The sequence below is a fragment of the Canis lupus genome, chromosome 22 (assembly GCF_048164855.1).
Source record: "Canis lupus baileyi chromosome 22, mCanLup2.hap1, whole genome shotgun sequence".
Classification (NCBI taxonomy): domain Eukaryota; kingdom Metazoa; phylum Chordata; class Mammalia; order Carnivora; family Canidae; genus Canis; species Canis lupus.
In genome coordinates, this window is record NC_132859.1 from 37855415 (window position 1) to 37882026 (window position 26612).

Genomic DNA, 26612 nt, shown 5'->3' on the forward strand with positions numbered 1-26612 from the left:
TCCATTCTACCGGTGATAATAGGTTTTCACTGAGCTCTTCGCACTTGTTTTACAAAAGCCTAAGGTTTGAATACTTTGTGCCCCACAATATCCATCACTTAGACTCTGAAATCCCCAGTGCACATTTGACAGAGCAGTGGTTTGTCAACCATGGTTTGCCAAGTCAGCATGAATGTCTGTGGGTTCTGAGGGGGAAAAAATGAACAAATAAGGTCAGTGATGTTCTTATTAAGGTGGGCAAGTGTGTTTTTATATTTACATTTGAGTGATGCTTTGCTAACAAAAGTGCTATGTTTAAGATACATCATTCTGGGTGCAGTGAGGGTAGTGCAATCTAGGTAAAATAGTCTGTCTTTTTCTCTCCTGGCTAGGAGTTGTGTAAGTGCATCCCAGTGCTTCTTTTGTGAAGAAAATCAAGACATTTCAGTAACAAGTCATTTTCATTAATTGAGCTATCTCTTGCTTCCAGTCAAAAAGGAGAAAAGACAACTAGGTCTCAAGCATTTCACAACACTAGGAGTATATTGTAGTTTTTCCCAATGCTTTATTATGAAAATTTTCACATATGCAGAAAATGGAAAGAAGTTTACAGTGAATTCACTAGCTAGATTCTACAAGTAATCTTTCACTATACTTGCTTTATTACATACCCTTTGCTCTATCCATTCATCAATTCATCATATTTTTTTAATAAGACATGAGTTGCAGACACCAGTGTGTTCCACTTCTAAACACTCAACACATATTAATGAGTTCAATACCTTTTTTTTTCTTTTGGGATGAAACTTCCATGCAATGAAATTCACAAATCTTAAATATACCATTCCATGAGCTTTATTAAATGTATCTACCTGGAGCCCTATCCAAATAGAGAGCATTGCCATCACACTAAAATTAATTAATATATATGTCTGAATGAATGTATATGTACTGCCAGACATGATACTTTTCTTAATTTAATAATAAGATTCCCCTAGGACTTCACATGGTAACTGTGGGGGCTGACATGTTTATCTTCTCTGTGCTCTCTTACTTAATGAAAATGATATGCTACTCAGTCTGATTACCATGGTACATACCCTGCACTTAGCTCATGATTTCTTAAATTTTCTAATGCTTCATCACAATTAGTAGAAGAATGCAAGGATATATGGATTGGAAGTTAACCAGCTTCCCTCAAGACCACCCATAAAAGTAAATAGACTCATGCTGATTGATCCACAATTTCCTCCATGCTTATTGATCTTAAGGAAGGATCACTAGATGCAAGAAGGCAATTAAATGCTATTTTCTACGGCAGCTTTAGTTCATTGATAATGGCTGATGGTTGCTGGGAGTGCTGTGTCAAGAAGGATCCTGGGGCGATGTCTGTACTGAGTGGGAAAGTATGGCAATTGCTTGGTGATGTCTGCCACAGGTAGAAGCTAGAGCTGAAAAGTAAGAAGAGGCATGTCATCTCTTTTAAATACTGCGTTTGAGTGAGCTTCTGAACTATTCCATGTAGTCATCTAAAAACACTTCTAGATTGAATTAGGCAGCTGAAAAGGGGCAGAAGGCTGCTGAGTACCACTCTAAAATGCTTCTCTCTAGTTCATATTTGTATATATATGATTTAAAGATTTTGTTTTTATTTATTTATTTGAGATAGAGAGCATGAGCAGGGGGGAGAGGAAGATCAAACCGTGGGGCTTGATCCCAGGACCCTGAGATCATGACCTGAGCCGAAGGCAGACACTTCATGACTGAGCCATCCAGATACCCCTCATATTTGCATCTTATTAGAATAATTAGTGTTCCTTTGCAACAGTCCTACTCATAAAAGGGGTGTCTAGATGGGGTTTAAGACTTCAAGTTGGGGGGAAGAGAATAAGAAACAAGGGAGAAAGAGGGAGAGAGGAAGAGATGGAGACTGATGTATTCCATCATTCAAAGAATGAAAATGTGTCACTATTTGCCTTAAGGCTGATACACTCCAGGAATTACTCTTCGGATGCAACGTATAAAAGTCTAAGTAGTTAAATATTTGAGTCACCGTTGCTGTGAGATAATAACACTCGGTTCAACGTTACTGCTTTTCTCTATGAAGCACAGAGATACTGGGTCAGTCAAGATTATTCTTAGCATGTGGGGGCAGGATGGTGGGGTGAAGAATCAAGCTCCACTTTCATCTTTTCTACTAGCCGGCTTTATTTATAACACTTCAGCAGATGTCAAGACGATTTGTTTTGTTCCTCGTAGCCTCTGTGTGATCTGTCTCTTCACTGCAGTGTTCCCCAAGTGTGAGTTGCTTGGCTCAGGATCATTTTCAAAGACTCAATTTTCAAAGCAAATACACACACAAGTCAGTAGTATTTTTGAAAACAAAGGTTATCACATTTTTCCAAGGGGGATATACGAGAGAAAGGAGGATGCTGAGAATAGAGTGTGAGTTTATTTCACATGGCAGGTCTCATAAAGATTGCATCCATAAATGTGCTGCCAGATTGAACAGGAGCAACAGGGAAGAAATGGTGGGGGAGGCCGCAGATGAGAGCAAAGCTAAAGGAACAGCTTTAGCGAAGTGTGAAGTTTAAGGACACATGCCTGTAGGGTATGTTTTCTTGCCACGTCTTACATTAACTCCTGACCAGAAATACGCAGGGGAAGACGCACACCCACCCCACCTCCTTGACGGGAGAAAATTGTCATTTCATCAGGATTACTGAGGAATGTTGCTGCTCATAAGGCTACAGAAAATATTTCTGGGAGTGCATTTTCAGAACCTGGGAACAGAGACAGTCTGTCTGAGCCCTGCTCAACTTTTCTTTCTTATCACTTTTTAAAAGCATGTTATCTTGAAGAGCCAAATTAACATTTCATGATATGGCTTCTCGGCAGCTGATACTTGGGCATCACAGGGCTAGACAGGAATGACTAAGCAGTTTTATAAAATGACTGTCACCAGAGCTGCTGGCTTGACAGTTTGGGTGTCAATCGTATATTGAGGCTGTTTGTTCCTGTCTAGATTTATGTAGCTCTCTATGAAGAGAACTGCTTGTTCCAGGAAAGGTGTGAATAGTGTAATAAACAAAAGGAGACACAAAGTATATTCTTATGAGAAGGCAATTAATTAGTCACATGATGTGATAAAAATACAGTCCCTTCTTTATTTTGAACATTATTTTCTCAGTACATTTGAGTGTATTATTATTGACATCCTGGACGGCAATTTTAATAGTATGGGGATACTAATAGCACAGCTGGGTGGTCAGTCCATCGATTAAAACTCAAAACTTGGGACACCTGGGTGGCTCAGAGGTTGAACATCTGCCTTCAGCCGAGGGCCTGATCTTGGGGACCTGGGATTGAGTCCCACGTTGGGTTCCCTGCATGGAGCCTGCTTCTCCCTCTGCCCGTGTCTCTGCCTATCTCTCTCTGTGTCTCTCATAAATAAGATCTTAAAAAAAAAAAAAAAAAACTCAAAACTAAAAGAAATACCATACTAATTCCCAGAAGATGAGTCTTGATATTTATATTTTGACTCTTGATGCTTTTTCTCTGCTGTTCATGATACTGAAGACTTTCAAATGCCATTATTATATATAATGCACTTTAATGTTTTAAAATGGGTGAGGTTTTCAGAAGCATACAGTTCTGTAAAGTGAAGTATATTCATGCATTCCTCTAGATAGCTATATGATAGTTTTACTGTGTGGTTGTAGCATTTAGAGAATCAATAAAACTAACTGTGGATGGTGAAAGACCACTTCTAGTGGAATCATTTCACTATATATAGAATTACATCTGGAGAATGATAGAATGACTATTTTTTCATGGAATGACCATTTTTCATGGTATGAGTTGCTTTGTCAGTTTTTTTTATTATTATTTTGTTTGATAAAGACACTTTGAGCAGTTTTCCTCATACGTTCTGGAATATTATATATATATTTCATATATGATTGAAATATATGTTTCTTATATCAATTTTTAAACATTACATATTATTCCAAATTCAAATGTCATTATCCTGCATTGTTTCTGATATCACAGAGTATTTTTTTTTTATTTTAACAACTTAGATAGGTACAACCATGGACCAAAATTCAAACAGTTAAAATTTTTTTTTTAATTAATTAATTTATTTATTTTTTTTTCAAACAGTTAAAATTTAAAGTTCATTTTAGACATACGTACACACACACATACACACACATGTGCGCTGTAAGGAGGCTGGTCTTGTGTACTTTAAAGAATAACACTTCTTTATTTTCTTACTGTCTGTGTTTCTTGGTAAACCCAAGCAGGGTTCTCTTAGGTTTATTTTACATGTTTTATTTTCTTAGATTTCATTTTTCCTTTTAGTGTGTGTGTGTGTGTAAATTTTTCTATCTTTCAGTCATCACAACAGATTCTGGTGAACATTTTTTTTATTGGAGGTTTTAAAACTTCTGATATGAGTTTTTGTTTTTGTTTTTTTGGTTTTTTTTTTTTTTTTTTTTCATTTATACATTCAATAAGATACTCAGGTCACTGCTTAACCTCTATTCCAAGTCCATTCCCATCCATTCAAGCAAAGACTAGTTTTTCAGGTTTTATTTTATTTTTTTTTTATTCTTTAAAAGAAAAAAAAAAGCATTAGTTGCAACAATTCTTTAGCCACTACCTGACACAGGTAGGTAAGTTCTGGCTGTCACCCCCCTTTAGCTGTGGAGATGGATGTGTTCGTGATTAGATAGGTCAAGATATGTTAAGGTAGATATGTTAAGAAAGAAATTATTTGCAAAAACAATAGGCATAAACCACAGGACTTGAACTTGAACAAGCAGGCATAATGGCCAAGAAATATTTATGCTTGTTTAAGGAGCTTTCTTTAGAAGCTTGTGTGCATTATTCCAGGACATATCTAGGTCTTGACACCATCTTCACTTTAATAGGAATTCCAGTGACCTTTCCTGGAAGCCTTCAATGGGCACTCTCTGTCATAGTTACTCCACCTCACCCCCACCTCTGCATCACTACCACTACCACCATCACCCACTTCTGCAGCTGAGTGAATCAGGAAGACTTTTAATGTGGGTTTCCCTCCAATGTACTTTACCAACATTCCTTCCAAAGGGGCTTAGAGGAAGGGCCCAACTTGGAATCTGGCATTGCCGTCCCTGTCCAGAGCTTCATTTGAAAGTGGAGGTAAACACTATGCCAGGGCAAAAGTATATTTGACCTCAGACAGGCATAACAGAAAATTAAATGCAAACTGGCACTTAGTACATATTCAGCAAGTTTCCCGTCCCAAGCCTTCCTCTGCCTACTTAGGCAGACAGAAGAGATTTTTTTTTCTTTCCTTGAGCTCTCACTTGCTCAGTCTTGACTCTATCTCTATTACTATAAAGAGCACATTTTAATCTGTTTGTGTGCCTCCCAATGGAAAGATCATCTCCTGGAGTCCGTCTATATCAAGAACTATTTCATTCTATCTTTGTGAGTTCAATGAGTCTGTGAAGAAGCTGGTCTATCTGTTGTTACATAGGGTATCATGGAGATGGTTCTAATTATTTTAAGTAAAAATGAATTTACAAGGAAGGATAGAAAATGAAAAGGAGAACCAATGATTGTTACATTTGTACACATGCATTCCTTTTATTTTGCACAGTCTTTTTGGTACACAAACTCCAAAATAGTAGGATATAACTTTAAACAATTTATAATGTTTATTGTTTATTTTTTTTCCTTCAGTTTCTGTGTGTAGTAATACTTTAGGGTTTGGGGGAAGCAAATTCATTATTTTATCAAAGGACAAGAGGCCTCCTATCCTGAGTAGGGCCATCATTTTTCTTTCTCTGACATACAGTGGCAGGCACTAGTTAGGTGTCTACACAAAATATACAAATATATATATCATTGGTTTTGTTTCGCATTCGCAGTAGTGCCAGGAAAGAATGAGGTCATGCATTTTGAAAGTGCAGCCTATTTTGTGAAATTTCTTTAAGCATGGCTTCTTTCTGAATCAGATTTTTTTTTTCATTTCCTTTTGAGGTCTCACTTATACCTTTATGCATAATCTTGTAAATTGTGTCAATTGAGAACCTAGTGTCAGATAGTAGAAGTGATTTTAAAAGCCACCAAACATAAAGGGATTTTTCTAAGTCCCCAGAACAGCTAGCTTTCTGTTTAATCTGGTCCCTTCACAATCTATCTTGTGACCCTGATATTTAAAGGCATATGATCATCTGCAAATAATCAAAAGGATAGAATCTTCAAAGAGTTCAGTCATAGGCAACATGTATTATGTTATTTAGTTAGTTTTGACAAAGTCATCTGGGCATTTGAACATTGTTATCTACAGGATTTCTTTTTCCTCCAACATAAAGACATTTAGTTCAGAGCTATAGAGCAAAGAATGTCTGTTGCATTTTTGACATGAGGTGTCTCGATGTAATCCCCATTTTACTTTTATACAGGTGCTGAGCTGATTATTTTTGTTAAATAAATGATAAATAACAACTGATAATTAGACATAAAGGCTTTGGAGGTATGCTGTGTTGGCACACATGGAAAATGTTTCTTCTTGTTAAATATAAAATGTTATACGTAAAAAGCATCAATTTGAGGAAAAATAAATTGAGGACATAAAACTTTACATTCCCAGTCTGGAGGCTGCTGGGAAAATACCAATATTTTTACATTTGTGATTTGTTAGAAATAAGTTGTGAGAGATAATCAAAGGATATGCTGCCCATGTAATTGTGGTGACAATTAACATTGAAAGGATTATTAGCCCCATGAACTGCAGTCAAGTATGTAGAATATAGAACAATAAATACCCGGATTAGACTATCTCCAGATTAACAGGTGTTTTAACTTTTTGACAGAAAAGACAACAATCACATTATTATTTAAAGGTGCCTGAGGAAATTTCATGGAGTAGATAGAATGTCAGTTTTATGGGACAAATAGGTTTTGTTTTCCTCAGCTCCACCCTTACTCGATAGTGTTTTTCTCAGAGCAAGGGTCATCTTCCATTTGATGAGATGGATTCTTCAGCCTTGTTTTCTTTTCTTCTCCCACCTCCTATTGTATGTGGGCAATACCACATTCTCAATTAATGAATAGTCTTCCAAAGAGTTCACGTGCATTAGTTTCATTTCTCCATTTTCTTGATAAAAGGATCATTTGCTTCTTCAGTGGTTCTCTACAATTCTTATTGCAAGGTGAAGGGCATAATGCATTCCTGTTGATAAGATCTCTATTGTCAGTTTGGAAGAGGATAATAAGGGGATACTTTCCTATCCACAAATTGTAATGCTTTTAAAAGATGCATACATTCCCATCTACCTCTTTCTGAAAGAGTATAGTTTCCCACATTTTAAGTTTAACCTTTAGTTTGATGTCTTAAAGATGTTCCATTTTGATTAATGGAGATGGCCAAGTCAGGAACAGAAAGTCACAGGATGTTTCTCGATGGAGAGTTAGAACTATAAGTTATAGTTATATTTGCTGATAAAAAGGAAGTCAGAGAATGGAGAATTTGTGAAGGGGAGGGATCGTGATTCAGACATTGCATGGGACAGCCTCACAGCTCTGTTATCTATGAACTCTGTACTAACATTCATAGAGCTAATCTTTTGTTTTAATTATACTGGTTTTCTGCCTCCCTTTACAGTTTGTGAATTTGGTCAAAGTTATGTGTTTTATTTTAAGGATGGATTGCTTTAGGAATTTAACCTTATTAGAATGCCCGTTGGATATTCTTCTTGCCTTCAAATAAAACAGAATGCATAATTTTAAGAGGATCTACATCTTGTCCCTGTCATTGCTTCTGTGTTCTCTGGGCCAATAGAGAAAGATTTAGATGAAAATGACTTAGGGTTATTTTTTCCTTAAAATGTTTTTAAAATACACAAATTAACTTATGAGAAAATGTGGCCTTAAGGTTAATTTTTTGACCCATACATTCCGAATACTTAAAATTGGGCTATTAAGAAAACAAAGCAGTAGATATTCTCAGGGGGTTAATTTTACTCATATAACAAGAGTTGATGGTTTGTAAGTTTTACATTTAATTAAAGGAATTTTACCCTAATAATTATGGAATATATATTTTGTCCCAAACTGGCAAGGTGAAGCCCTCAATAGAATTTGTTTATATGTACTGATTAACTTGAATTCTTACCTTGTGAGAAACAGTAGGCAAATGATTTTATTTTCTGGGTTATTAGACCAAGAAAGATAAAATAACTTTTATTACGGAGTAGCCACATTTTACATCATGATGAGAATCTCTTGAAAGGGAAATGTACTATAAAAATGACTGCTTCCTTGATAATCTAGCCACTGGACCCAACCTGGGAAGGGGGGCACATTGCTTAAAATACTGATATTCCAGTGCATTATGGGATTGTGAATTTTATCCTTTATATCTTGTACAACACATAGAATACTATAAATAGTATTTATTAGATATTGATAAAGATGATTGAGAGAGGGCAGCCCGGGTGGCTCAGCGGTTTGGCGCCACCTTCAGCCCAGGGTGTGATCTTGGAGACCCGGGAATGAGTCCCACGTTGGGCTCCCTGCATGGAGCCTGCTTCTCCCTCTGCCTATATCTCTGTGTGTGTCTCTCATGAATAAATAAATAAAATCTTAAAAAAAAAAAAAGATGATTGAGAGAAAGTAAAATGACAAATGTTTTGTTTCAATTTTCTTTTTATATCTGATTCTATTTCTTTCACCTCCTAGGAATCTTTTTTCTTTTTTTAAGATTATTTATTTATTTATTCATAGAGACGGGGGAGAAGGGGCAGAGACACCAGCAGAGGTGCTGGTGCTAAACCGCTGAGCCACCAGGGCTGCCCCACCTCCTAGGAATCTTTTTGTTTTGTTTTATATTGTGATTTTTGAAATTGGTTATATACTGTCATGGCTCAGTTTCGAGAATATTCAAGTGCTAAATAATCTGTATTCACATCACCAAAATAGTTTTGAAAGTAATTTCCATTAGTTAGTGCTCTACTGATGAGAGCTTTGAGAAGCCCAAAGCCCTCTTTTCAGTTCTATACTTTCCATACCAGTATTTCTGTGCTATACCAAACACTCAATACTTATTTTCTATTTTTATTTTTCTAAGCAGTTTGACCTTTGTTCCCTACATATCCTTTTCTGTCTTTTTGCTAGTTTGTATAGCTGGACTAATTTTAACCTGTGAACATTGACTAGAAAAGAGTGTTCTAGATATTTTTTGTTACTATAGCTCATTAAAATAAAAATATTTTTCATGTCCCAACTCAAAAAATAGGAATTTCTTTTTATTTAATAATTAGCATCTATTTTAAAAGGTTTTTAATATTCTCCACTGGCAACATTTGGCAAGTTTATATATGTACAGGTTTATCTACCAGAAAAGATAATCTACCAGAGGGAGTTCTATTATCTTGTGGTTTGAAAGGCAAGCTTCACCATACAGAATTGCAGGCAAGAAGAGATATTACAGAAATATGCCAATCATATTTTCATATCACAGTCTTGTATTGACACTTCCATCAAAACATAGGAGAATAAAGCATTAATCTTGAGGTATAAGTTCCAGTAAGTATTTTGCAGAGCAAAAGTTTTCTCTTGTATTTACCAGAGTATTTTATGCTACAAAAGCACCAAGAAGAAAATGGACCAAATAGTCAGGGCTCTGCACTTCCTCCCAAAATACCTGCTGTTGACCTGAGGTATAACTTTCTTACCTGATAACATTGACCCAAAATATGGCTCAGAAATGACTTCTCTGTCTGCTCTCCTATTAAGAAATAATAGCACATGCTCTTGTTACTTTTCTTCTCATGACTTGTTTGTAGGTTTCTGGTAATACCAATCAAGCAATTCTTTATAATAGTCAATCATTCGTTTAGTGGATTCTTCATTTCCACTTATCTAAAGAAGAAAAGTCAAGAAGTCCCATAAAAATACCCCAGAGGAAAAAACAAAACCAAACAAGATGGCTTAATTCTTGACACTTGATTTATTGAGTCTCTTTTCATCTGTCATGTAAACAGTATAAGCACCAGGTTAAATTTTTATTTTTGCTCTGGTTTCTCTGCAGAGACTCATACTTCTGCCCTAGAGTTAAATCTAATGGAAAAAACACTTGTTGAAAGTACATGGCATGTTTTTATCTATAGAAACTGTCTTTCTCTACAATGAAAACAATGCGGATTTTCTCCTAGCAGTTCTGTGGATAGTCATCAAATGCTGGTAATGATCAAATTTCAAAAACAAAAAACAACAAAGAAACAAAAATCAATAAAACATTGTATGTAGGTGTGGCCCTGCATCATATTCTTTAAAATGCCATATGTCCCATTTTAGCTTTATCTTGCATGTCTAACCATTCAGCCCCACTTGCTAAGACTTTAAAAGCCATCATTTCTAGTTTTCTAGTACTACTTGCCAACATTCATTGTCTGGGGCCTTGTTTGTAGTGAGGTGTAACAGTAAGTATTCAAAACTTTAATGAGCTGAATGTGAATATGCTTGAGTGTCCTGGCCTTGTTGACATAAAAAATGGAACAGTAGAATAGGAGAAATGCACCAGAATCATCTCGATATTCTTTTAATCTCCACGCCAAGAGAACTTATTTGGTAGCCTAATCAATAACTATTTATATTCCTCTCCTATCATTTCTTAGATATTTTTCAGTGTGATCCACAGCCTTTTCTCAGGCCTCACGTCAATGGTGAAACAGAAGGAGAGAAGATGGTGTATGATAGCATCATTTCTCTGATCCTCTACACAGATCACCTAATAATATTATTGCAAAGCACATGCAAATGCAAGTAAGCTATATAGCTTCTGCATCACAGTAACTAATATCTAGTAACTCTAAAGGATTTGAATGTTAGGATGGGTCTTTTACCAAAAAAGACAACACAGTATGACAACACAGTATAAGAGTAATTATCCTCTTTTTAATGATGAATGATCAGAGTTCAGGTATAGTACTTAACATTTGCTTTAGATCACTTCATTCAATACAGTTTAAGTCCACTGACTAGACATCATGATTCACATGTATGTTTCCATGTGCAGATACTATAACTTATTCTGCTTAATGACTAAAAAAAACTTCTGCAAAACCATCTTGAGACTAAAGTGATCTTCTGCTGAGATGCTTTCCTCTATGACAAATCAACAATCTGATATCTGATAAAGATACAAGGCCCTTCTTTTCTTTCTCTCCTTCCCCAAATTTAGTATTAATTAAAGACATTTGCTCACGAGAAAACAGTCATTAAGAATGCATGTTTGGGGCAGCCTGGCTGGCTCAGTGGTTTAACACCGCCTTCAGCCCAGGGTGTGATCCTGGAGACCCGGGATCGAGTCCCACGTCGGGCTCCCAGCATGGAGCCTGTTTCTCCCTCTGCCTGTGTCTCTGCCTCTCTCTCTCTGATGAATAAATAAATAAAATCTTAAAAAAATAAAAAAGAATGCATGTTTGTGATGTTTGATGCTATATAAAGGCAAATTCAAACTAATATATAGATCTGAGATTCATGATTATAATTTTCTCTGGATATTTAGAAAGATATTTTAAGGTGTTGTGATGCCTGAGGGAATGATGACATTTACTAACTGCATGTACCTGTGAACACCTTGGTGAGGATGCCTGTTTGTGTGCAGCTCTCTAAAAAGGAATACGAATGTTAGCTATTTGACTTGAGATGTTGAGATTATTAGAGGTGGACTTCACAGCAGAATCTAATCACATTTTGTTTCAAAAGCATTTCCTAGAGTATTTGGGTCAAAAAATAACTTTTAGTCAATTCATTAACATACCCAAAATGGTTAAGTCCTTAAGGGGTCCTTCATCTATGATCAGGTTGCATATAAATATCGTGATAGCATATGTACAGTTTTGAGGAGACAAGGAAAAGGAATAGTGGAAAGGGAAATCTCTGTTAGCCACTGTTAATCCATGAAAAAAAAAAAACTGCTTTAAAAACATATTATAGGGGATCCCTGGGTGCCTCAGCGGTTTAGTGCCTGCCTTCGGCCCACGGCATGATGCTGGAGTCCCGGGATCGAGTCCCACATCAGGTTCCCTGCTTGGAGCCTGCCTGTCTGGACAGCCTCTGCCCCTCTCTCTCTCTCTCTCTCTCTCTCTCTCTGTGTCATGAATAAATAAGAAAAATCTTAAAATATATATATAAAAAATAAAAATAAAAATAAATAAATAAATAAATAAATAAATACATTTTATAGGCTGACTTAATCTTATTAAAAAGTTATTACTGTAGAATTAGCTGGAGGTACTCTGTTTTGGGTTAATTAAATTAGCAAAGGCTAAAAATTAGTCTGGAAATCTGTATATAAATTCAAGTGGTACCCTTTCTATTTTCTTGCTTGTTTTTTTTAAATTCTAATTAATACAGGTGGTTTCTGAATTTCTAGATCATACAAGATTTGCTAAAGGTTAGAGTCCTGTTGTATTTCAAACTCACTCTCTATGGAAGTCCCCCGTCCTAGATGCTGTGGCTACATAGGAGGAAGCATGCATGAAAGCAAAGAGACAACAGAAACAACTATTCCTGCCTACCCCACCCCCTTGAAGTTAAAAATCTAGCAAAGTGAAAAAGATGCATACAAAGCAATGAAAAGATAATGAGGCAGATAACTTTATATTCATGGAACAATTGTTAGGCACAGAGTACATGGAAACTTTCTTGATGTGATTATTTGTAACCCAAGCATGTCTGCTGTTTATCACTGCTATTTCAGGCCTTTGGGAACTTCTCAGTGCCCACTGTGATCCACACTGCCTGGTCACGCATCCTTTCATTCTGAGAGACACTTTGGCAGTGGTTTATGTTTGAAACAATACCTGGACTTGAAGGATGCCAAAGATTCCAGCTTCCTTTTTAAGTTTTACTATGACTACTACCGAAGTAGGATTTGTTCATATTAGGATCTTATGACTTGTACAGGAGGGATGAATTTTGCACTCTAACCATGAAGAAGTTTAGTATCGGAAAGAGTAAATAATACAGACTGGTAGAAGACGAAATAGCATGGCTTCAGGTCTTAGCTAAATGACCTTTGCCTTATTTAAAAAAAAAAAAATAAAGTCATACTGACTTTATTGGATTCCCATCTGGTTAAATGGAATAATGTGGGCAATTGACTGGACATACTGTAGGCATTCCATAAAAGTTCTCTTCTGACCTCTTAGAAAGCATTGTTGACTATGCTTATCCTAATGTTTATTAAGGAGGGGATATTTCACTCCTTATTTGTTTGTTTGTTTATTCACTTATTATATTTTATTTATTCATGAGAGACACAGAGAGAGGCAGAGACATCGGCAGAGGGAGAAGCAGGCTCCAAGCGTGGAGCTGGATGTGGGACTCGATCCCGGGACAACGGGATCACGCCCTGAGCCAAAGACAGATGCTCAACCGCTGAGCCACCCAGGCATCTCTCACTCCATATTTAGAGTTTATGTGTCATTATTATTTTGACTCAAGATGTTAGCTTCTTTGTCCAAGAGCTTTTATTCTGCTGGATTCCCTTTCTTGCCTTCTCCTTTCTCCCCCACTGTAAAATTTTAAATGGATTCTCAGGCAGTGTTCAGGTAACAATTTCATGTGAAAAATTAATAATGATGAAGTATCAGAGTCTTTCCAGGAAGTCATGAAACCACTAACTTTTACTGACAGATAATGAATTTTCTTTTTATTGTTAGGAAATTGTACATAAGCAGCCCTGGAGAACAAACTCTGCTTTGTATAGATTGCCAACTGTTGCTTAATTTAGTTTCACAAACAATCCCAAACAAAATTTTACCCCAAAATATAAGCCAGTTCTTGCAGCAAAAGTTTTACTAATTTTCAACTTGATTTTTATTTCTTTCCCATCCCTCTGTTGAATGGGCTGGTCAGACGGAACAAGATGGTGATGGGACAAATAGGAATACCTAGGGCTCACTGGCTGCTGTGTGTCCCCTAAACCAAGACCAGTCCCTAGGATTTCAATATTCTTTCCTCCTACTTGCTTTAGATAAAGATCCCCTAGGCACTGACATTTAAAAAATCCTCTCTTTCCTCTGTTAAACAACTCCCTTAGGGTCTTGATGTGCAGCAATGATGTATGAAGACACTTGGTTATGGAAGCTAGCAGACATCCAACTCAAGTGGTCCTGGCTCCTCAGCCTAGCTCTGTTCCTTATTAGTAAGGAACTAATTAGTAAGGAACATGTGTGGCTTCATGTGGGTTAGGTTCCCAGCTTTGTTATCTTAAAAATGAGGACTATAATAGTACATGTCTCACAGGCAAAATAAATGCATCTAGTAAATAGAGTAGAACATAGTGAATGATACCTGCCATTATCATGGCAAGCTAATTAATTGGGATCATTTAAACTACTCAAAAATTAAGTTTGATTGTTAAAAAGGTCCTTAATAATCAATACACACTATAAGAACTGGGAAGGAGAGATCTTTTGTTATATCAGCCACACTGTATCATGTGTGACTGCTGGCCTCTCCTTCCCGAACAGAGGCCACAAGAAGACGGAAAGGTAGATAATCATAAAATCACATCATTTACAATACTTGAGGGTTGACGATATTTATGGCATTAACTTGGGCTTCCCAAGAAGCAGATATTGAGATAAAGATTCAAGAACAAGTAATTTATTTGAGGCATTAAGGAAACAGTACCTTATTAAACCAACTACCACTGTAGGTGACTGGAGCTCAGACCCAGCAGGGCACCTCTATGAACCAAAGCAAGACACCCACCTTGGAGTTATCCCATCCAAGGAGCAAAGGAACAGGGGCATTTATACATTAACCCCTGACAGTCACTAGTTAATGATCCCTCATTGTGATTTGTTAGTTTTCCAGTACATCTAGGTTGCTAGAGGAAGCTTGGGTAGCTCTGGCCAGCCAAGGAAGTCCTGACATAAAGAAATGCAGTGCCTATGTGCTCTGTGGTGGGAAGGACAGGGAGTATGTATCAACGGGCTCCAACAGCACATGTTTCAATTACTTGGACAGTAATATTGGTATGAATCTGGGGACATTTTATTGAGCATCTTCTTACACATATAATCTTGAGGATGTAATGGGTTTATATTGAAATTCGGTATAGAAACATACATAGTTTTGGTAAAGAAAAGCTATAACCTGCCCATGGAATTGTGTCTTCTTCCCCGTCAGCCCTTGCACACTTGCTTCTTAATGAGCCCACTGCATAGTCATCTTTATCTGTTTTACCCCACATGCTTGTTGAATTTTGGGGGGAACATGACCAGAACTTCACCCTGGCTCCCTTTCTTTGCATTCTTTTATCTACCCATCAGAACTACTTTGCATATCAATGTTATCCATGAACTGCCAGGGCAGAGTTTATTCTAACCTATTATTCTGCTTCACAAAGAATGGAACTTATTATACAAAAACTTAGATAACTACTCTGTTACCTGATCTGCTTAGTAGTGCATTCACTTGCAGATTCTACCGGCTTTTGTCCTTTTGTTATATTGCTGATAATTGTTATTCTTCTGACATGTTCCATGTATACCTCAGTCTTAATAACTAAGGGGGGAAAGCAACACAGAAATCTTCATACCTGATGCTTCATTTTATGTGGGCTCCCCGAAGGGACAGGCTTGTGGCTGTGCCTACATTCCTAGGAAATTAATGTTCCTTCTTCAGACTCCTGTTTTTCTATTTATAGCCACAGGGCTTCAGTTTTATAAGTGTCCAGAAAGTTCTGAGTAATGCATAGAATTCTACATACACAGCAAATGCAACCTTGGCAAAATGTAATCCCTGGTGAGAGAGGAAAATAGAGAATCAACAATCCGTTGCTCTTATTGGAATAATAAAACTGGAACAGTTTGTGTCTGAAAGTGCTGTAAACCAGATTTTTTTTTCATGTAAATTCGATAGCCAGGTTATAATGGACATTGTCATGAATTTGGTAAGTGGAAAGTTATAATATTTGGAGAAAACTTGACTTCTCCTCAATACTCTCTTTTTCATTGTTTACTTATCCAAATGTGCTTATTTTTATGGTTGGTTAGTTAAGATGTGGGCATCAATGAAACACTGTTGCATGCAAGCATGAAGAGAATTTGTGTATGTCTAACAACACACAAAGGAAAAAATCTATTACTATCTCTCAAGTCTTCCCATTCACTTTTTTCAAAATATTTAAATTTTTAGAACTTCATGTGGGCTATGCTATATCTTTATTAAGGAGGGGCCATTTTATGCAAAAACATAGAACCTACTCTTCATTATTGTTTTGACACTTTGAATGTAATTATACATTTTTGTTGCAAGAAAAATTAACAGAATTAACATCACCATATTAAAGAATATTATAAAAAGTCTGTCTTCAAACGCTGCTATATTTAGCTTAAGGGTGATGGTGTTGGACTTTCAAGATGGAACATATAATGGGATGGAGCCTAATATAATGTAATGAAATGCCCTTAACATACCTATAAATGAACAAACTAATAGAACAACTCCATTGTTCACAATAATGAATATCATTCTTTGAATTTCCATTGGTTCCTGGGTCTGTAGTCTGTTAGCTCTCTAAGACTAAGTTTTCAAAGCTGTTTAAACCTCTTTCTCTCTCTCTCTCTTTCCATATATTACCATAGTATGAATGGTTCACATTTCTCTTCCTTGTATTATCTTATAAGGCTTCAGAATCACATCATTCCTCATGAAGCAACAAAGACAAAAATACCTCACTATCAACAAATTTGATTTAAAACTGGCAATTATATAAGGTAACACTTAAGAAGTAAACCCTAGAGAGTGATCTAGGTGATTATTTAAGGACTAAGGTTTGTGACAGCGTGGACATTTGCTCTAAACAAGATATTCAAGATTCCAATCCTAATGAGGCCTTTACATCTTCATTCAGAAGCAGTTTGCGAAGGCAAGTGTATCATAGAAGAACCTGAGATTTGGTTTTGTTTTCCTATCTTAGACTAGTAGATCAAGTAACATGGAATTTCATTTTTAAAACTTTCTCTTTTTTTATTTATATTTGTCTTACATACATGAAAAGTAAGTTTTGATTTTAATTTACACATTTTGGTATACTGATACTAATCTTTTAAAAATATGTCTATTAGCCATTTCAAATCTGTGAGATATAGATCCATGTGCTTTGTTCATTTTTCTATTGGTTTTTAAGTGTCTTCCATTTTTATAATAAAAATATTAGACATTGCAAAGATAGAGAGTGTAGCGTAATGGAGATCTTTGCTCTTATCAGCCAACTAGTATTTACTTATGGCCAATCTTGTTTCATTTATTTATTTTTTCTTGTTTCATTTATAATCCCACTCACTCTTTTCCTCCCAGATCATTCTGAAGCAAATTATAAATATAACATCTGTAATTATTTCTGCATGCATCTTTAAAATATAAAAGCCCTTAAAAAACAGACCCAATGCCAACATTAAAGCTTAAATTAATAGTCTGTTAATATCATTAAATGTTCAATGTTCAGATTTTCTCTTAAAAGTTTCAAATAGTTTTTTTGGATAAGGATCCAAATAGTGTCTACACATGTGAATAGATGAGATATCTCTTAAATCTTGTTTCAATTCTAGGTCTCTTCTTCATCCTTTCCCTTCACCACCCTGCCTTGGAATTTTTGGTTTGGGTTTGTTGTTGTTTTTACATATATAAGAAACCAAGCTACTTGTCCTGTAGAGTTTGCTACAGTATGAATTTTGGTATAGCATCCCCATAGTTTCATTTTATCTGCTCCTAAGACCCTATGACTCTTATGAATTGATAAGTAGAGTTTGAGGTTTGGAAAGATTATAAATAGTGGCATGCACTTCCATCAGGAGGGATGTAATGTCTGGTTGTCTCATTTTTGTGTGTGTGTGATGCAAATAGCCTTTGACGATTATTGTCAAGATCCATTAATCCATTAGGAATGGCAAAATAGTGATATCCTAATTCTGTTAATCCTTTCTCGTTTATTAGATGGAATAATTGTATAAAAAGATATTGCCACTTTTGAAGTATTCAGTGACTCTGTAATATAGTTTGTAGGAAAGGCAGGATACATGCTTAATTGTCTCCTTTGTAGTCAAATATTGTAATTTCCTTCCCTAATATTTTGGAAAGGTGACCAGTAAAGTTCTTTTTGTTATGTTTTGTTTTATCTTGTTTGGAAGATCATTATGAATTCGTGGAAATAAATATATTTGCTGTGGGTTTTTAATTTTTTTTTTAATTTGACAGAGAGAGAGCACAAGTGTGGGGAGTGGTAGACAGAGGGAGAAGGAGAAGCAGGCTCCCCGCAGAGCAGGGATCCCGATGGAGGATTCAATCCTAAAACCCCAGAATCATGACCTGAGCCAAAGACAGGTGCTTAACTGACTGAGCCACCCAGTCACCCTATTTGTTTTAACCCATTGAAGTTATATGTTTTATTGACAATGAAATTGTCTCCCTTGAGTAGGTCATTGGAAACCTCTTCATATTGGTTTCTGAGTTATTATTATCTTAGTCTGCTCAGGCTACAGTAACAAAATACCATAGATTGGATGACTTAACAAATTTATTTCTCACGGTTCTGAAGGCTGGAAGTCTGAGATTTGGATGCTAGCAGGTTGGTTTCTGGTGACAGCCCTCTTCCTGGCTTGCAGATCATCTTTCTTCCTACATTCTCACATGGAAAAGAGAAAAAAAATTAAAAAATACAAGCTCTCGGGATCCCTGGGTGGTGCAGCGGTTTGGCGCCTGCCTGTGGCCCAGGGCGCGATCCTGGAGACCCGGGATCGAATCCCACGTCGGGCTCCCGGAGCATGGAGCCTGCTTCTCCCTCTGCCTATGTCTCTGACTCTCTCTCTCTCTCTCTCTGTGACTATCATAAATAAATAAAAATTAAAAAAAAAAAAGTACAAGCTCTCTGGTATCTCTTTTTACAAGGACACTAATCTCATCATGAAGGCCCCACCCTCATGACCTCAGCTGAAACAACTCTCTCCCAATTGTTCCATCTCTAAATATCATCACACTAGTGGGTGGGGCTCCAACTAACAAATTTTGAGAGAACACAATTTTGGTCATAGCAGTCTTTGTGATACAATCCTGTCATTCTTGGTTTCTTTGCTTTGAAGTCAGGTAAGATATGCCAAACTGATTTTATAGTTTTCCTGTTTCAGCACTAGAGTCAGCTAATTTTTCAAAGAGCTCTGTTTTACTGTTTTTGTTTTTTTAATTTGTTTTGCTTTGCTTTGCTTTGTTTTGTTTTAGGTGGGAAATTATAATTAAAATCCAAAATCTGAGTACAGCCTGTGCTCATTGCTTTTGCTTTGGTCATTGTTTATAGGCATTTTTAATGGACAGAGCAGGATTTTTTTTCCAAGATAAAATACATTTTGATTTCATAAATACTTTTCCAATTCAAATTCAGAACCATTAGTTTCCTTTTTAACCTTTGAGCCTGTGTCTGTATCCCTTTTCTTTATAACAAAAATCTTGGTTTTTAAGGAGACTATCAGCTTCTTATTCATTTTTAAAATGAATCTTAGAATAACAATAAGGTCTTACCACCTACAATATGACACTGAAAGTTTAAAACAATTTTGTAGTTCTTTTTTATTTTGTGTAAGGTATATCCCAACTAAGATTTACAGTCAAGTCACTGTCTTTTAAAATCACTTTATGGGGCACCTGGGTGGTTCAGTTGGCTAGGCATCTGCCTTTGGTTCAGGTCATGATCCCAAGTCCTGGGATAGAGCCCCACTTGGGGCTCTCTGCTCAGCAGGGAGTCTGCTTCTTCTTTTTCCTCTGCCTCTCCCCCTGCTTGTGTTCTCTCTCTGTCAAATAAATAAATAAACTCTTTAAAAAAGATATAAAAAGATTAATAAAATCACTTTTTTTAAAAATTTTTATTTATTTATGATAGTCACAGAGAGAGAGAGAGAGGCAGAGACACAGGCAGAGGGAGAAGCAGGCTCCATGCACCGGGAGCCCGATGTGGGAGTCGATCCTGGGTCTCCAGAATCAAGGCCTGGGCCAAAGGCAGGCGCCAAACCGCTGTGCCACCCAGGGATCCCTAAAATCACTTTATATAGTTATTTTCCTTGTGCTTATGACAATAACTGTATCCTCTGTGGGCTTGTTTGTTTTACTTTACTTTCAATTTTTTGTGACTGCTTATTTAATTTTTATTATAATTATGTAAAATATTAGCATATTTTTAAAGTAAAACTTAAAAAACATAGTATATTCAAATAAGTCTTATTTGTATTCCTTTCTTCTCTACCTCAATCCTTCCTTCCACACGTAAATATTTTTTAATTAGGGCTTATCCTTTACTTTTTTACTATAAGCAAAAACGTGTGTGTATTTACACTCTGTCCCCATTTTTTAAAAAAGATAAATGATAGCATATATTCATAGTTTTCTCCATGTAGCTTTCTTCACACAACAATGTATCCTGATGTTCCCTTTATAAAAGCAAATGTAAACATTCCCCATTCATTTTTGTCAGATGCATACATGAAGAATTTTTCTGTAACTTTTGATTTAATGCACAAGCAGTTCCTAATGCCTCAAATTTAGAATGTGCAAATATGAAAATGAAAATAACCTATAAATAACCGAGAGGTAGTCACTATTAACTTTGTCCTTCCAGCTTTTGTTCTGTTTTCACATAACCACAAAAAAAGCAGAGATTAAGATGTGTATAGACTCCTGCAGCCTTTTTTTCAGCTGGCATTGTGGTTTAAATATATAAAGGTATATATCAGTATGTATAGTGTATATAGGTATATATCAAAAAAGTTCTCAATAAATATCTTAATGCCTGCATAATATCATCGTATTATAATGAACAACTTATCTATAAGGTATAGACATATTAAATTTTCTGATACATATTACTGTGTTACAACAGGGAAAGGTGTGGGGATTCATAATGTGAAAATGCTGCGTGTATATCTATACTACCTGTGCATAAGATCTCCTTCTGATTATATATGATTCTATAGATCTGGGGTAGGACCTAAGAGTCTACATTCCTAACAAATGCCCAGGTGAACCATTGCTGCTGATCCTTGGATAGTAAAGTACTTCAAATAGCACTTGTAAAAAGGATGATCATGGCCCAGTATTTTATCTTACTTCTGTGAGACTGAACAAGGGGGCTGGACTTAGTTCAGTACTTAGACAAAATGAATAGATACCCTAGTACTTATATTTATTCAGCTTTCTAAGAGACCTCCTAAGATAGAAATTCAGTCTAGGCTATTTTAGCCAAATCCTAAATAAAGTCACACTACCAAACTGTGTGGCCTCTGGAAATCCTTTTTTTTCCCTCTGAGCACTTGATCCAAGGGACAGCTTTTTCTAACTTTTCAGTATCTGCCCTGAGGTCTATTATAGATGTGTTTCAGTTAAACATCAAACTGTAGAGACTCTTTGCTGTGATAAGCTAGAGAGTGATTTCTTAGTGAAGACAGCACAGGAAGGGCTTCTTTCTCATCCTTTCCCATGTGCTGTTGAATCAACACCAAACTGTGTTGTGTCTGAAGTCCTTTCAGTAAGGCAGGTCCTGTGAAAGACCTGATGAGTCTCCAGAATTTCCCTGGAATACATGTACCTACATCCCTTACAGGGCCCATATTCCCTAGTTTATTCATTCTACAGATAGATACTCTGTAGGCTGGCTATAGGAGTATAGCTATGAATAGCAAATTATACCTGTTCTCAAGGATAGTAGAGTTTAGGAGGGTTAGACGGGGAAGATAAGTGGTAATTATAGAACTTTATGTATGGTAAATGCTATAGTAAGTTACAAGGAGGCACAAAGGAGGGAATCATAACTCAATAGTTTAGGAATGTGTTCCATGAAAAGTGAAGACAAAGGTATAATTAGCTAAGGGAAGAAAGGGAAGGGAATTCTGGAATATTCCTGCAGAATATTCCCTCTTTCAAAAGAGAAAGAGGGGAAAAACCAAAAACAAACAAACAAACAAAAACAAGGCAAATTGGGGAACTCTAAGTAACCTGGGGGAGATAGTGAGTCTGTGTATGTGCTGGGAATAGAGACCACTGTGATGTAGAGAAAGGTGAAGTTGTAGAAGTAAGTCAAGGACAGACCTTGAAGAGCCTTATTAACCTACCTAAACCTTTTGAAATTAACTCTTAAGGTGATGAGGAACAGTTAGAAAGTTTTGAGTTCATTTTTATTTATTTTTAAATTTTATTTATTTATTCAGGAGAGACACACACAGAGAGGCAGAGACATAGGTAGAGGGAGATGCAGGCTCCATGCAGGGAGCCTGATATGGAACTCGATCCCAGGACCCTGGGATCATGACCTGAGCTGAGGGCTGACACTCAACCACTAAGCCACCCAGGCATGCTGAAAGTTTTCAGTTCAAAGTTAAAAGATTTAGGTAGGAAATGTCACCCCCTTAAAAACAAACAAACAAACAATAAACAATGAATACTCTACTCACTGCAACTCAGAGAATGGAATTATTGTGCAGCACACCTGAAGGCTAAAAAGACTGATGAAGAGCCCTCTGGAGATTAATAATAACTAATGTGTATGAGTATGTCAGTGCTAGATTTCACTCTCAAAACAACCCCTTTAGGCGTACATGTTTATTATAATCATCCTCATTTACATTTCACAACACTAAGTCAAAAGCAGGGTTGAACTACAGTTCTGCAGGATAAAACTAGGCAGTTATTGGAATACAACCTGAACTCAGGTCCACCTGAGTTCTTTTAGGGTCCATCTACATTACTGGGCCGTACTGCCTTCCCCATGGAAGGCCACAATGTATCTGTATTTCCATACTGGGAAAACTGATTCAGTAAAAAAAAAAAAAAAAAGTTCTATATATACCAATCCTTTCTTGAAACATACACTAGCCTTTTATTTCATTTTATTTCATTGAATTTCATTTTTTATTTTATACATTGAAACAGAGGCAAAAATTAAGTGAGCAGTTAAAGGTTACACAGACCTTTCAGAATAAGACTAGGCATCTAGAATCTTGACTCTGAATCTTCCAAATAAAACCTAATAATGTGAATTTGTACCTATTTCATAGTGATGGACTTACTAGAAATAGAGGGATGAAGAACACTTTGCTATAACATGGCACTACCAGAGCATAACATTAAGTGAACTGCTTTTATGAGTATTCTGGGCACTGCAGAAATATTAGCACACATCCTACTTATAACACTTTCTAGGTTATATTTAGATAACCCTCTTAAAACAGCATCCATTAAGAAGTATCTGGCATCTGATCTCTTCAAAATTTTTGCTGTATGTAGTGCTTTTTCACTTTTTACACCTTTGCATCAAGTTCCCCCCATCAAATTAAAATAGTATACATATATTTATAAAATGGCAATAATAATGCCTATTTTACAAGATTACTTTGAGAAAACACATGTAAAGTAGCTGGCACCTAGTAGAGATTCAACAGTTTTATTTTTTTATTTTTTTATTTTTTTTTAAGATTTTATTTATTTATTAATAGAAATGCAGAGAGAGAGAGAGAGAGGCAGAGACACAGGCAGAGGGAGAAGCAGGCTCCATGCAGAGAGCCTGACATGGGACTGGATCCAGGGTCTCCAGGATCACGCCCTGGGCTGCAGGCAGCGCTAAACCGCTGGGCCACCGGGGCTGCCCGATTCAACAATTTTAGTTGGTAATTCTTTTTTCTTCCTTGGCATCACAGTTGCAGTATCATTAATTAAAAATTCTGAGTTGCTATGTTGTTTGCAAGCTTTGTGAATGAAATGACTAGTAAGAAATGTTAGATTTCAGTGGAGACTTTAGATTTTTAAAAAAATATTGTATTTCTTTATTGTTTTTTTTTAAGAGTTTATTTATTTATTCATGAGAGACACCGAGAGAGTAAGAGAGAGAGAGAGAGAGAGAGAGGGGGGCACAGACACAGGCAGAGGGAGAAGCAGGCTCCCTGCAGGGAGCCTAATGTGGGAATCAATCCCAGGACCCCAGGATCACAACCTGAGCCAAAGGCAGATGCTCAAAGACTGAGCCACGCAGGCACCCTGAGACTTTAGATTTTTGACAAGCAAAAAAAAAAAAAAAAAAAAAAAAAAAAACCAACAAAAACCTAACATTTCAGCATACTATATCTCTACCCAAGAGTTAGCAGTGTTCACCCATAAAGATCAATTTTTGTTTTCATAAAAGAGGGCAACATGACGTTCATTAGCTTTGGCCGTTGCTTGGCAATGTAAGATCTTAATTCTAAATGTATAGTGTTAGCAAGACTCTTGTCACATGACCACTGGCTTAATTAAAAGGTGATTCTATAGTTTTCCAATGGGACATACTTCTTAGTGTCAATTCCCTTGTGTTTGTTACAAGACAATAGGTTTCAGCTAGAAAGGATATTTGACTCACCAAATAGCTTCTTCAGTCATGTCCAGAGTGAATGGCAATCCCATTACACTAAAGGGTAAGAAGTTGAAAGATTTCCTAGCAGCTGGATTCATGAGTATGTCATTAAATCTAGTATTTTGCATGAAATTTAAAAAGTAATTTTTAATGCAGAAAACAAGTATACCAGGTAAGCCCCCCCCCCACACACACACACTTTTCCTTTGGATCAGGATATGGTCCTTAAAAGTGGCACATTATGCAAATGAAATTCACTTTTGCCTCCCCTTTTGCTCTTATAACCTGAAGCAATCACATCTTGTAGGAGCTCTTTCTTTTTTCTGAGCCCAGTGTCAGAGAAGTCCCTCCAGAGAGTAAGAGAGTGTTTAAGTAGAGCACTTAAGCACAAAGAGTGAAACTGGGTGAAGTTGGACATGATCATGACTTAAAAATGGGATTTATTTAATATAAAAATTTACCAAAATTTATTTTTTCTTGTTGTGAATGACTGTAGTTCATTTGTTCTACTCTTTGCATTTTCTTCTGTTATTACCCACCTTGACTGGAACCTATGCAAACCTTAATTCGCAGAGAAATATTATCAGCATAATCACATCACAAGGTTGTGGGGAGGACGAACTGAGACTCAGGAAGTGGTGGTGCTATTCGGATTTGAGAATTGGGATGATACTAACTCACAGTTTATGTTACTCTTCACGGAAGGAATTATGTTAATTTCGGGTTTGTTTATGGCCTGAAAACTTGAGAGTAAGGGGTCCTGGCTGAAGTTTTCTTCATTCTCCAACAAAGCAGCAGGTGGACCGGCAAGGACTCTACATTCTCTTCAATGACTGTCATTCACATCAAGCCGGTTCTAGCAATTGTCAGCCATTGAAGCTCCAAGGACATGTTGTCACCTCCTGAAGGCTTCCAGTCTGTTGTGACAGAATAATTGGTCCCCGGTACAGAGGAAGCATATGCCATTGATTGTGAGATTTCTGCCATTTTATGTTGGGAAGAGAAATCATAACCATGTACATATCCACAGTACGCCTACAATTGTCACAAAAATCCCTCTCACAGAAACTTTCTAGTCCCAACATTTATAATCATTTGCTTTCTATAGCCTAACCCCAGTGTCCTATTTATCTGCATTGATACTTACAGTTCCCCCATCTCTAGTAAAGTCTCTGAAAACATTGCAGTATCCATGATCCTGAGTTGCTCTGTTCTAGAAGGAGCACTATGATATTGTCATGATATTAACCAAGAGTGACACACGATGAAGACTCCCAGGTCTGAGCAGGCTCGATGGCCACGCTTCATTGTTTATCTCACAGGCAGCACTGGGGTGAAGGAGGAGCTGTCTACACAGGACATCTCCAGGGATGCCAGAGTGAAGCTTAGACTCAGGATTTGGCAGAGCTCACACAGTATGAAAACATGTACCCCACCACACCACTCTCCCACAAGAAACTCTTCGAGCAGAACAACCAGTGACATCTTGTAACACTTTCAGATCTTCAGGGATGGAGCCATGAACAGAAAGGATGCTCACAAAGTCAATCTCCATCATTTAAATGCTCTGTATCCAACAGAGAGATGCCTTAGCAAAACCACACTGACTCAGGTATTTTTTCCCTGAAAGCTTTGTGGACATTTGCCTTATTGCTTTTCCAAATTACCCTAAGAATAGAAGGTGGTATTAGGAAAACTAAAATCCTGGAGTTTTACCAGGATTTTTTTTTTTTTTTTTTACCAGGATTTCATTTTTCATTCATTTTCTTGAATCAGATGGTTTCCTATTTATCTGTTCTTGAAATAATTGAGACCTCAGAGTGGTCACCATAGCATCGCTTTTAGATGGCAAACAAATGGTGGGAGGTATGTTGCATACTTTTAAAACTCAAGTCGGCACAGTATACGAATTGTCTCTACCTTTATATGGTTGAAAAATCCAGGAAACGTGAAGGAACTGCTTGGAATTCATATCTTTCATGAAAGGTAGCTTTTTGACATCTGGATAATGTTGTTCTATATTAATGTTTCTTTCCTCAAATAACCATAAAATATAAAGTTTTATCACAGATATTTTAAACAAATTATGACAATGCCTGTAGAGTTTCTCTTTTAAAGATTATTATTTCAAGAAATGAAGTAAGTTGTGTGAAACAAGCTACAGCTTCCTATGTGCCCAGGTAGATTTTGC

General features: G+C 36.6%; 1 protein-coding gene and 1 long non-coding RNA gene across 30 annotated transcripts in view; one reads left to right on the forward strand and one right to left on the reverse strand.

Annotated features, from left to right (window-relative positions):
- RBMS3 (RNA binding motif single stranded interacting protein 3) overlaps window positions 1-26612 on the forward strand; it is a 1291910-nt gene that overhangs the window by 970212 nt on the left and 295086 nt on the right. The window lies entirely within an intron of this gene.
- On the reverse strand, window positions 796-25711 carry LOC140614149 (uncharacterized). 3 transcript variants are annotated; one of them, XR_012015044.1, is made up of 5 exons: window positions 25569-25711; window positions 18574-18678; window positions 15599-15801; window positions 9714-9900; window positions 796-1430 (listed from the first exon to the last, which is right to left on the reverse strand). It is a non-coding gene; the product is annotated as an uncharacterized lncRNA (long non-coding RNA). The 3 variants fall into 3 exon arrangements; XR_012015045.1 differs by lacking the exon at window positions 25569-25711 and having other exon boundaries at window positions 18589-18898; XR_012015043.1 differs by lacking the exon at window positions 25569-25711 and having other exon boundaries at window positions 18574-18898.